We start from the raw sequence: 14,084 nt of genomic DNA on the forward strand, positions 1-14,084 counted from the left end.
TAATATTATGAAATTATTTCATACATGGCCCTGAAAAGGGGAAATGATAATTATTTCCAATTAAATGGCCTGTTTTTAATTGCCACGTAACAAATTACCACAGAGTCTTACGACAGCCCCCATTTATTGGCTTACAGTTCTATAGGACAGAAGTCCAGCACAGCATGGTTAGGTTCTCTGCTCAAAATATCACAAGGCTGAAATCAAGGTATAAGCCAAGCTGAGTTCTTCTTAGGAGGATCTGGAAAAAAGCCAATTCCATTCTCAGTCTTGGAATGAGTAGAGTTCTCCTTCTTGCTAAAGTAGGGCTGAGGTCTTGTTTCCTTGCTTGCTATCAGCCAGAATGAACACTCTCCACTCCTGAAGGCTGCCTACATTTTTGTCATTTTTCTTCATCTTCAGTTCAGAAATAGCATGTCAAATCTTTCTCTTTTTTTAAGATTTTATTTATCTATTCATAAGAGACACAGAGAGAGAGAGAGAGAGAGAGGCAGAGACACAGGCAGAGAGAGAAGCAGGCTCCATGCAGGGAGCCCGATGTGGGACTCGATCCTGGGACACCCCAGGATCACACCCTGGGCCAAAGGCAGTTGCTCAACCACTGAGCCACCCAGGCGTCCCTCAAATCTTTCTCATGCTTTGTGTCTGAATTCCATGACCAGCCAGAGAAAATCCCTGCTTTTAAAGAGCCCATTAGATTAAATATGCCCCACCTGGATAATCTCCCTATCGTAAGGTCAACGAATTTGGGAACTGAACTGCATCTATATATACCTCAACAGCAATATCTAGATTATTGTTTAATTAAATAGCTAGTATAAAATGAAATTTTACTGCCTTCAAATATTTATAACAAATCAGACAAACGACCGTCTTCAAATTCCCTTATATACCTTGTGTCTTAGTCCATTTGGACTGCTATAAAGGAGTACCACACACACACACACACACACACACAAAAAAAAGAGTACCACAGACTGGGAAACTTATTAACAACAGGAACTTATTTCTCACAGTTCTGGAAGGTGGGACATCCAAGATCAAGACAGATTTGGTGTCTGGAGCGAGCCCCCACCTGGCTTACAGACAGCTACTTCTTGTTATAGTCACACCTGGTGGAAGAGGCAAGGGAGCTTTATGGGGTCTTTTTTATTAAGGCACTAATCCTGCCCATGAAGTCTCCACTCTCATGACCTAATCAACTCCCAAAGGTCTCATCTCAAAATACCACCACATTTGGTGTTAGGGTTTAACATGCAAATTTGGGGAGATATGGTATTCAATTTTAATGACATGCAGATGGCCATCAGACATATAGAAAGATGCTCAAATTACTAATCTTCATGGAGATGCAAAACAAAACCATAATAGGATAGTGCTTCACACCCGTCAGAATGGCTAGTATCAAAAAACCAAGAAATAACAAATATTGGTGAGGAGGTGAAGAAAAGGGAAACTTTGTGCTTTGTTGGTGGGAATGCAAATTAGTACAGCCACCATGGAAAGCAGTATGGAGGTTCTTCAAAAAGTTAAAAATAGAAACATCATGCAATTCAGTAATTCCACTACTGGGGATTTACCCAAAGAAAACACTAATACAAAAAGAGACATGCATCCCTATGTTTATTTATTGCAGTATTATTAACAATAGCCAAGATATGGAAGCAACTTAAGCGTCCATATGGATAAAGAAAATGTGTACACACACACAGCATGGAATATTACTCAGCCACAGAAAATGAGATCTTGCCATTTGTGACAATGTGGATGAACTTAACAGGCATTATGCTAAGTGAAATAAATCAGGCAGAGAAAGACAAATACCATATGTGGTATTTCACTTATATGTGGAATCTAAAAAACAAATAAATGAACAAACAAAACTCAGAAACAGAATCATAAATACAGGGAGTAAACTGGTGATTTCCACAGGAGAAGGGTTTGCGGGGATGGGTGAAATAGATGAAGATGACCAAGAGGCACAAACTTGCAGTTGTGCAATAAGTCACAAGGATGAAAAGTACAGCTTAGGTACATAGTCAAGAATATCATAATGATGTTATATGTGACAGATGGTAACTATACTGATGGTGAGCATAGCATAATGTATAGAATTGTTGAATCACTATGAACGCCTGAAACTAATGTTGTATGTCAACTATATTTCAGTAAAAAAGAAAAAATATCAAACAATAAATAAAAGTAAAACAAAAATTCTGATGCATGACTTGTGTGTATATATTAACAGGTGCATGTCTTTGCATGTCATTAAAAAATGTATATTCAGGTCCTCTGCCCATTTGTAATCAGATTTTTCCAGTATCGAATTGTATGAGATGTTTAATATATTTTGGATATTAAGTCTTTTTTGAATATAACATTTTGAATATCTTCTCCCCTTAGTAGATTGCCTTTTTGTTTTGTTGATGCTTTCTCTCATCATGTAAAGGCTCTCTTATTTAGGTATAGTCCCAATAGTTTATTTTTGCTTTTGTTTCTCTTGTCTTGAGGGGACATGGCTAGAAAAATGTTATGAAGGCCAATGTCAAAGAGATTACTGTCTATGTTTTCTTTTAGTAGTTTTATGGTTTCAGGTCTGTGGTTTTCTTTTTCTTTTTCTTTTCTTTTTTTTTTTTTTTTTTTTTTTTTTAGTTACCTGTTTATTTTCAGTTGGCCATATATAATAGTTTCCACCTCTGTAACATAGACCCAAATTTAGCAATGCATTGTTTTATCCATGTACTGATAGATCTAGGTTAGCGCATGTACACTTATGTCCTAGCCCAATGGCCTCTAATCAATTTTGCAGATTGTCAGTACAACTGCTTATGACAAATGGTACTATACATAATAAACACAGAACAGAGCAAATCAAATTTGACTACTATACTAGTCTATCGAGTACCATCTGTAGATAAAGGCAATGGTAATGATCGTCTAGATCTCTATCATGTTACCACTTTGTTTTTCATAGGCATTTAGAGCTTCCTCTTAAAATAGATTAGAAGCCAAGCATTGTCTGATTGGGCTATCAGGTAAAGCATTATCAGTCTTCTCACTAATCCTGGTAAGAATTAATTTTTTTTTTCTGAAAAAATATCAGGTCAACTCAAGGTTTATCGTGATTCAGAGTCTTTGACTCATCAAAGTGAATTGAAAAGTAATCAGATTTTAGAACCATCATTCTGATAGTATTAATATCAATTACTGACAAGTATAGTCATAGTAATACCTGAGATGAAATAGTATACTGTCATAAAAATCATTGCCTATAAGGAATAATGTAGTTTCCAACAACAAGTTTTGTTGCTTTTTAACCAGGTCCAAAGGAAATAAGTCTCCTTAAAAAACCAATATTGTAAAATACATACATATATTTGTATATATATATATATATTTGTTTGTTTTGGAAATATATATATAGTTATTTTACTAATTTCTAGGTTTGTTTTGGAAATATATATATATATATATAGTTATTTCATAATACTGTGTGTATTAGCATGTGATCATGAGGCATGGTAGACAGAACTCATTGAAGAGCTAGGCCACAAAAAAGTAAACTGTGATGTTCAGACAAGAAACTAAAATCAAATACAATGTTGATTATTTGAAATGAACTTGGAATTCAGATCTCTATCCAAGATAGAATACTCAGGATACCAAAGCCATTGAGTCAGAATCTGAGCAAAAAAGGCTGAGCAAATACCTAGTCAGAAACAGAGTTTGCATACCAGTAAAACCTTAGAATTGAGGGACCTCGATTGGCTATAAAAGGAATAATATGACAAAAACACGAACCATATTATTCATAAATCCTTCAATGTCTCCCCCTTGTACTTAGTATTCTAAATCCAAATTTCTTACTGTATCCTTCATGATTTGGTTAGAAGAACAGGAATTCACTCTATGAATTCTTCCTGTGAGGGTTTAATTTAGATATTAGGGGTTTTGTACAACTATAAGAGCTTGAGCAACAAGGGTCAAGGGAGCTGCTATTGAAGCATGATATTCTCAAGAATCTTTGTTGATTACTATGAATAAAATACATTTGATTTTTAATATCATACATCTTGAGACATTCCTAAACATGTTATTTACTTCTAGTTATTTTGGGGATTTTCCATTTATAGCAACATATCTGACAATAAAGACACTTTTATTTCTTCCATTCCATCATAAATGCCTTTAGCCACCCTCTTCTCAATATTCTTTGCCTTGTGAGTCAGCCAACTTTTTCTACAAAGGGTCAAGTACTTAATATTTTAGGTTTAGCCAGTTGCACATTATCTATCACAACTACTCAACTCTATTGTATCAAAAAGCAGCTATAAACAATATGCAAAGAAAAGGGATCAATTGAGATACAAAAAAGAAGAAAGAAAAAGAAAGAAGAAAAAGAAAGAAAGAAAGAAAGAAAGAAAGAAAGAAAGAAAGAAAGAAAGAAAGAAAGAAAGAAAGAAAGAGGAAGAAAGAAAGAAAGAAAGAAAGAAAGAAAGAAAGAAAGAAACAAACAAACAAACAAACAAACAAACAAACACAGTAGCAGACCATATAGGGTTCATGGGATATAGTTAATTGACCCCTGACCTATTGTGCTAAAACCTCTTTAAATGCTGAATAAAAGCGGAAAGAATGAACATCCTTGTTCCTAATCTTAGAAGGAAAAAAGTTTAGTCTTTCCCCATTAAATATGATGTTATTTGTAGGTTTTTTGCAGATCCTCTGTACCTGGTTGAGGAAATACCCTTTAATTGGAAGTTTGCTGAGAGTATTTATTTAAATGGTAGTTAGATTTTGTCACTCTTTTTGTTGTGTCTTATGAGATGACAATATAATTTTTCCCCTTTATTCTATTAATAAATTGAATGAGTTGTAATGGAAAGTTTGTAAAAAAAACTGTTATTTTTTCTTTAAATATTTGATATAATTCACTAGTGAAGCTATCTGGGCCTGGGATTTTATTTGTATGAATATTTGTCACTACTAAGTCCATTTTTACTCATTATGTATCTATTCAGATTTTCTATTTCTTCTTGACTTAGAATTTTACTAATTTCTAGGTTTGTTTTGGAAATTTTTGCATTTCATCAAAGTCCATAAACACATTTATAGTTTTCTAATTCATTTAACTTCCATAAGTTTGTGGTGCCCCCTCTTTTCTTTTTTTCTCACTAAACTTATTTTAATGGGTCTCAAAATTCTGTGATAGTTTTGTTTTTGTTTTTTTTTGGTCAAGTTGTTTCCATTAAAAAAGTAGTTATTTTAAAAACTAATTACTTAGAACTGCCACACACACACACACACACACACACACACACACACAACACAAATAGTCCAAAAACATTCTCCTTTCCTTTTGAAGGTTTTATGATGCCCTCTCTTTCATTCCTGATTTTGTTAGTTCATGTCTTTAGTCATTTATGTTCTTGGTCACTCTAGTTAAAGTTTCCCAGTTTTGTTTTTCTCTCCATTACCAATTTTGACTTTATTGAATATCTCTATTGATTGCATGTTCTATTTCATTGTTCTATTACATTCTGGTCTGTATTATTTCATTCCTTCTGCTTGCTTTGAGTAGAGTTGATCTTTATCTAGTTTGTTAAGGTACAAGTTTAGATTATTGATTTTAGAATTTTTGTCTTTTTTTTAAAGGTTTTATTTATTTATTCATGACAGACAGAGAGAGAAGCAGAGACACAGGCAGAGGGAGAAGCAGACTCCATGGAAGAAGGGATGCAGAACTCCATCCCAGGACTCCAGGATCACACCCTGACAGTGAAGGCAGATGCTCAACCACTGAACCACCCAGGCATCCCTGTCTTTTTTATATTGGTGTCTAAAGCTGCAAATTTTCCTCTAAACACTGATTTAAATCCATTTGCCAAGTTTTTTATGTTGTGTTTCACTTTTGTTCAGATAAAAATATTTTAAATTTATCTTGTCATTCAATCTTTGATTCAGAAGTTACTTAGAAATGTGTGTAATTTTGAAATATTTGTCAATTTCCTCAAGTTTTTCTTTTTTTGATTTCTAATTTGGCTCAAATGTGTTCATTTGACCTAATACCTTTTAATTTATTGAGATTTGTTTTATGGTCCAAAATATGATCTTTTTTTAAAATCCATATGTATTTTATTTTTTTTCCATATGTATTTTAAAAGAATGTTTACTCTCCTGTCATTATGCAGAGTGATGATATCAATTTGAATTAGGTAAAGTTGATTGATAGACTTGATCAGATCTACTGTATCCTTTCCAATTTTCTGCTCAGTTGTTCTATTAATTTTTCAGATTTAAGAATTAAATTCTCCAATGATTTCTTGAATTGTCTATCCTTTCAATTTTTTCTGGTTTTGCTTTACTTATTTTGTATCTGTTTTTAAGTGTGTACACATTTATAATTGCTATATATTCATGATGTATTGATCTTTTTATGATTAGGTAAAATCTCTTTGTAATATATAATATTCTTGGCTTAATATCTATTTTGTCTGATATAAAAATACCCCAGATATCCTGTGGTTACTTTTTACATGATATATTTTTTTATGTTCTTTTATTTTCTACCTACTTCTGTCTTGAATATATACTGTGTCTCTTCTAGAGAGCAGATAGTTGGATTTTGATTTATTTATCCAATCTGATGATCTCTGCCTTTTGATATGAGCTCTTCTAAGTAAATTTTTACTTATTGTAGTCTTCAAATCAAGAATTTCCATTTGGTTTCTCTTTTTATAATTTTTAATCTCTTTATCAAGATCTCTATTTACTCAGCAAGTGTCATCATGTTGTTCTTTCAGTCTTTAAACTTGTTTGCCTTAATTCTTTGAACATAATTATAATAGCTCCTTTGAAATCTTTATTTTCTAAATTTCAACATCTGGGCTAACTCACAGTCCCTAATTGCTTCTTTTTTCCTGATTATGGTTACACTTTCTTGTTTCTTTTCCTTTCTCATAACTTTTGATTTAAACTAGCATTTTAAATACTGTCATATATTGTAAACAGTCTAGATTCTGATAACCCTCCCAAGGGTTGTAGTTGTTGTTGTTTGTTTATTTGTTTGCATCACAAGCATGCTATGAAGGCACACACATGAGTTGAGTCTCTCCACGATGTCAGCTTTATTCAATCATAAAGCAAGGTTAGCATAACATAATTGTAAAGCAATTTCAGGATTCCAAACTCAATGATATTTCATTACATGTTAATTTGGCTTCTTACACATCACACAAAGCAAAGCCCAGTACAAAATCATACAATAAGGGGTACCTGGCTGGCTCAGTTGAGGGAGCATATGCCTCTTGATCCCAGGAGTCAGGAGTTTGAGCCCTGTTTTGGAGGTAGAGATAGCTTAAATAATTTTTTAGAAATTTATTTATTTATTCATGAGAGACACAGAGAGAGAGGCAGAGATATAAGCAGAGGGAGAAGCAGGCTCCTCAGAGGGAGTCTGATGCAGGACTCAATCCCAGATCCCGGGATCACATCCTGGGATGAAGGCAAATGCTCAACCGCTGAGCCACCCAGGCATCCCTTAAATGAATTTTTAAAAAGTCACACAAGATATAACAAGGCATAGGAAGTTTTTGTTTTATTTTATTTTATTTAAATTCAAGTTAGTTAACGTATAGTTTATTATTAGTTTCAGAGGTAGAGTGCAGTGATTCATCAGTTGCATATAACACCCAGAGCTCACTACATCTCCTTAATTTCCATCACCCTATCACCCCACCCCCACGGACCTCCCCTCCAGTAACCTTCAGTTTGTTTCCCAGAATTAAGAGTCCTTTAAGGTTTGTCTCCCTCTCTGATTTCCTATTTTATTTTTCCTTCCATGGGTAGGAAGCTGGTGCACCAAATGCAAAGTCAGTCTGCAAGCATACAATTGAGATGAGGCCTTGGTGCCCTTGACATCAGTTGTCATGCCGCTCATTATGTTCAAGTAGTGGAGAATCTCTGTTATATTCAGAGATCAATTGGGCAGGTCCTTCAGTAGGAATTGCCCTTTTGATGTGGCCAGATGAAAGGGTCAGCATCTGGAAAGTCTGACAATTTGCTGCAAAAAAGGAGTTTAGCCAGTCTTGGGACTTTGGAGATCTCTCTGGCTCTGCTGGTTGTTTCGGATGCCATCAATCTTCACTGATTTCAGCGATATCTAGTCTTGGCTGTAATGCCATTAGTTGCTTGCATCACTACCTGACATAAGTCACTGCTTGACACCAGCGTCTCCACTTTGCTTTCCACAATTTGTTTGGTTGTTTAGTAATCTGCCTGGATTAAATCTGTGGAATTTGTCTCACTTATAGAACATCACTGCTGATGTCTCTACTTGGGGAGTTTTTTTAAATTCTTGTTTTAATTTTTAAGATTAGCTTTCTAGGGACTGGTTCTATAGATAAAATTATGGTCATCCAGTCATTGGCAATAGGTTATGCACAAACACCTTAATCCAAAAAGGGCTTCTACCCTCTGCCCAAGGATCTCTGTACAGGTTGGGGAGTACATTAAAAGTTCAGCATGTTTCAGGTATGCTCCTGGTTTTACTTTCCATCAGGCCCTTTTATATACTATCTGTGCATGAACACAGTCTCTCAGACCACCTGTGATTTCTTAAAACTCTGGAATCTTTTCAATCTCCCATGAACATTTACATGGGCCTCCAGTTAGCCACGGATATGTAGAAAGTTTATCAAGCCCTCCTATGTTTTCCTCATTTCCTGGATGTTTTTGTTAATTTCTATCTAGGTCATTGCTGGCAGCCAGAGTGACAACCTCAGACTAGCTGAGATGTTGGCTGTCCCTGGTGACTTGCCATCAAGATGACTACTTTTACTGACACTGCTGAACAGAGTTTTCCCCTCCCACTCCAAATCAAGAAACTCCTCCAAAAGTAAAACTTCTGATGTTTTAGTCTTCCTGCCCTAGTAGGATAAAAGGAAACATCCAAACTAGGATGCAAGGGAATAGCCATAGGCAAGAATGTCACTGATTCCCACTGATCTTAACCGAAGTTCAGTAATTTTTTATGAATTAACACTTCTCATTTTGTTGCATGACTTTGGTAGATTTCCAAACCTCTAAAATTGTTGTTTCTGAAATATGTGCAGTTTTATGGTTGCTTTTTGAGGAAAGAATTTTCTGACCCCTTTACGATTCCAAACCAAAAGTTTCACCTCATGAGGGACTTTTTTTACCTAAGGTCAAAAGCTCTCTTATCTCCATATTACTTTTAAGCAAAGTACTGCCATGTTTATGGTTTTTCTTCATTTAAATGGAGATACTGAGAGGAAGCAATTTTCACTTTCATTACCCAATTGAATGAGAACAACTCAGTGGCAAAAACAAGTACCAATTAGCTAAATGAAAAGTTCAAGCTGTGAATTTATCTTCAGGGCAAACTGCAATGATTTGAAGGGCAGCAGTGGGAGGCAAAGTATACAAGCAAGATAAAATAGATACTCTGGAGGTGGGACCTGCCTTTGTTGTTCATTATAAATTATAGATTGATTGATTTTATATCAAGATTTATGATATACAATCATATTTATTTAGGCTGTAACTTGGACTGAATGAAGGTCATTGAATTAATTTGAATAAATTAGTCTAAACAATATACTTACAGAATTGTTTTCAAGCTTAATCCTTTCACTTAAAAGTATAACATGTTGAAGAAAAGTTTTTTTTTAAACCTATCTGATACCCATTTAACATAATAAAATGATGCCTGGTAAAAAGTAAACTGAAATATATGCTTGTCAAGAAAATTAAAAATATAGAATAATTCGATTTTAAAAATTGAGAATAATTAAAAATTGGTGCACCTGGGCTCAGTCAAAGTGTCCAGACTCTCGGTTTTGGCCTACTCAGGATTTCAAGGTGGTGAGATCCAGTTCAGTCAGGATTGTGTTCAGCAGCATAGAGACTGCTCATCCTTCTCCCTCTCTCTCTGCTCCTCCAGCCCCCCTTCCCACATGTGCATTTCTGTGCTATGATAAATAAATAAATAAATAAATAAATAAATAAATAAATAAATAAAATCTTTAAAAAAAAGAAAATAATTACAAATTAGGGGGTAAAGAAATTTTTTGAATCTCTTTCTACCAAATATTGCCAAAGCTGTGGAAACTCATGGGAACTCTCTACATGCTGGTGGGAGAATAAATTACTACAGCCACTTTGGAGAACAATTCTACATTACTTAATAAACTCTTTAAAAGCACAATTATACAACTCAGTAATTCCATTTCTTCCAGGGAGATATAAACAAGAAAAGTCAATTAAAATAAAATGCGCTAGATCTAAATGTATCAAAACAGAATAGGTTTAAAATGTAATAATAAGTAAAAAAAAAAAAACGTAGAAAGATATTTAGTATGTAGCATTTATTTTTTAAATGTATTTGTTTATGTATAAATATAAGAAGTTAATTTTAAGATGGTAAAGTAGAAGAACATATTATAAATTCATAGTAGAGCTTGATTCTGAGGAGGACATGAGGAGAATATGGTATGGGGAAGAAGGAGAAAAGGGAATTCATATCTCTCAGTAAAGATTTATGAGTTTAGAAAATAAATGAAAATATTGACCCTACTAATCCTCACTGATAGTACATGAGGTAGCTAATATTTTTGCCTGTATGTCTAGCTTTTAAAATATGTAAGTTTCAAAAATATGGTAAGATAATATCAAAAACAATTGGAGCTATCACACATGACTGTTCGTTGTACCCATCTAAATTACCAGTTTATAGAATGAACTAATACATTTCCAAAGTATTGCTTTAAGGAATCTAAGTGATTTATGGAATATTCAGTAAGATCATCTATACCAACTCTTCTATAGCACTTATATTTATACATTACTTACTTTCAGCACATAATTATTTGGGGTACTCAACTTGGTACAAAAGCATTTTCAGAGAGATCCAATCGAAATAAAATTTGACATCTGATTTCATCTTTTAAAAATATATGCCTCAGGGCACCTGAGTAGCTTCGTAGGTTAAGTGCCTTCAGCTCAGGTCGTGATCCCGGTGTCCTGGGATGGAACCCCCCACAGGGCTCCCTGCTTATAGTGGAGAGTCTATTTCTCTCTCTCTGCCTGCCTCCTGCTTGTGCTCTCTCTGTCTCTCTCTCACACTCTCTCAAATAAATAAAATCTTCTTTTTAAAAAATAAAAAATATATGTCTTATCAAGAGTCTAGGTATTATAGATTTCTTTTATTCCTCTGATATTTCAAAAGGAAAAGCTGCACTACAGCCAGCATTCTTTTTGGCTGACAATACAATTAGCCTCTAGTGCTCACACTCCCTCCATGAAGTCCCCCCATGTACTCTAGAACACAAAAAAACTTTTTTTGTGTCCAAAGAATTGAGAAGTGAATTTAAACATCTATCTAGGGATCGATTAGATAATTACTGTTTTACTCTAAAGCATGACTCTTTTCATCTGTAGGTCAGTACACCTATGTCATAGCTCTGGATTTCTATTTTGGGAACCTGAACAAATTTGGGCCTTATCAATTAGGGGTCAGTCAGGTCACTTTAATTTCCTTCCTAACATAAAATATACATCAAATTACTTGAGCAAGTCATTTAACATGGCTACACTTCAATTTCCTTATCTTCAAAATACTAACCTACTAAGAAGGATTAGTGTAAAGTTTAAAAAGAAAGGATATGTAAAATATACTTGGAACAGTGTCTGGTTTATACGAAAGGCTCAGTAAATGTTTGCTATGATCACTATCATCATCATCATTTTTATTTGTAACAGTAAGAGTTGTAATAACCCAAAATCCTAGTTTTATAAAAGTCATTAGAAACATTTACTTATTGCATCTTTCATCAAATTCATCTAATTTTTTTTACTTTAAATTTTCTGTGTTTTTATGTAGATCAGTGATGCACATCCAATGAATAAGATATTTAAGATAGCAATTATAATTAAACCACCTCAATTTCTCTGTGGAAAAATACACAAGACAAAAATTTACAAATGCATTGAGTGTGAAATTATAGTATGTTTCTAACAGAAGAAAGTATCTAGTCATAAGTAAATACACAATGAGATTTATAAGACTGATAGTAACTTAAGTAATTAGTTTTGTGAACCTTAACCATTTAATCCACTCTTATTACTAGAATTCTACTCATGTTGCTTCTTATGTAAGAACAAACTCCTTTCCCAAATTCCCAAACATCTTTCTTCCCTTCTCTCAAATAACAACTAGATGAAGGGATAATATTCTTTTTAAATATTTATTTATTTGTTTGTTTGTTTGTTTATTTATTTATTTATTTTTGAGAGGATGAATACACAAAAAGGGTGAGGGGCAGAAGGAGAGGGAGCAAGAGAATCCCAAGTAGAGTCCCCACTGAGCACAGAGACCGAGGTAGGGCTCAAAGCAATGGCTCTGAGATCATGACCTGAGCAGAAACCAAGAATCAGATGTACCCTGGGATGACATTTTTATAAGAAAACTCAACCTGACCAAGTGCAGGAGCCAGAATCTTTCAACACGATTACCAAAGGACTATAATCCACCTCCACATTTTACAGTGTAGGCTGATTATATTCTGTATCAATAATTGCTGTTTCCTTTGGGCTCATTTAGTTGTGTGACAGAAGCATTTATCATACACTCTATCCATGTGCTCACCCACATTTCAGAACGCTCCTACAGTTTGGCCCACTGCCATAGGACTAGTTCTGGCCAACAGGCGTTGCACAGAAATAATATGTATTCGTTCCAGACTGAAGCATTTAAAAGCCAATATATAAATCTTCTGCTATCCCTTTACCCGCTGTGGCAACAGTGGGATCCACTTATTGAGATGGCAAAGCCACAAGACTAAAACAGCCTAGATTTCTAAATCTACCCTTAGAAGGGAGCCATCCCATATAACTGTAGACTTAATGTGAGAGAGAAATTAACTTTCATATGTTAAGCCATGAAAATTTCAATTTTGTTTTCTTAGCAAAGCATAATCACTTTGGGGTGTTGCATCTCCATGAAGTACCCGTCTCCATAAGCTAGTTGGCAGCTGTCATATAACTTATGTTCACAGGTACATAAAATATTTTTATCACATTAAGATTATGGTAGCACATTGCTAAGGAAAAAGAGAGGAAGAAATTGGCAATTCTAGAAGGAAAAGATTTATCCCAAGATAATGACCACTCATTTCACATAAATTGTTTCCCTGCACATATTTATATAAAATATAAATATAAAGAGGTGCCTAAGTGGCTCAGTTGGTTGAGCATCTAGCTCTTGCTTTTGGCTTAGGTCATGATCTCAGGGTTGTGGGATCGAGTTTTGCATTGGGCTCCTTGCTCAGCAGGGAACTGCTTAGGATTCTCTCTCCTCTCTCTATCCCTCTGCCCCTCCTCCTCCTCCTCTCCTGATCTCACTCATGCTTAGTGTTCAGTGAGGAGTGTGCTTGAAGATTCTCTCCCTCTGCCTCCCCCACAGCTCCCTCTCTCTCTCTCTCTTTCTCTCTCTTTTTCCCTCTCTGTCACTCTCAAATGAATGGATAAATCTTTGAAAAATATAGAGAGAGACATAACACATCTCAGATTTATAATGAAAATATATCTTCTAAATAGCAATCTTTCCTCTTGGATATCCAGATAGAAAATTAATTTTACTTCAAGAAATATCCCCCAAAATAAATACCCTTTCCCACATATCCCTCTTCCACATATACTTTCGGAATGGAAATTAGTAGCATAAATGTGATTCAGAGGTAACCTGGGGAAAATAACTGAAAGAAAATAAATTGGTAGATTACATAACTATGAGTTTTTTCTTTTATGTTTTTCCTACCAAACTCCAAAAGGATTTGTAGGTGTTTTAATGTTTCCTACAGAGAACTTGAACACCAAACTTAAAAGCAAATGTGTGTTGGGGTCAGTAATCAATTATTCCATCTTAAAATAGCTCTTTCACAATTATCCTTTGTAATAGATCCGTATTATAAGTCCTAATGATGAATTGTTTCATAATGCATCAAATGTATAAGTAAATCTTTCCTTAGATTTCCAAATTTCTGTTACATTCCATTTTTGATTCA

This window comes from Vulpes vulpes, chromosome 6 (assembly GCF_048418805.1).
Source record: "Vulpes vulpes isolate BD-2025 chromosome 6, VulVul3, whole genome shotgun sequence".
In the NCBI taxonomy this organism is placed as follows: Eukaryota; Metazoa; Chordata; class Mammalia; order Carnivora; family Canidae; genus Vulpes; species Vulpes vulpes.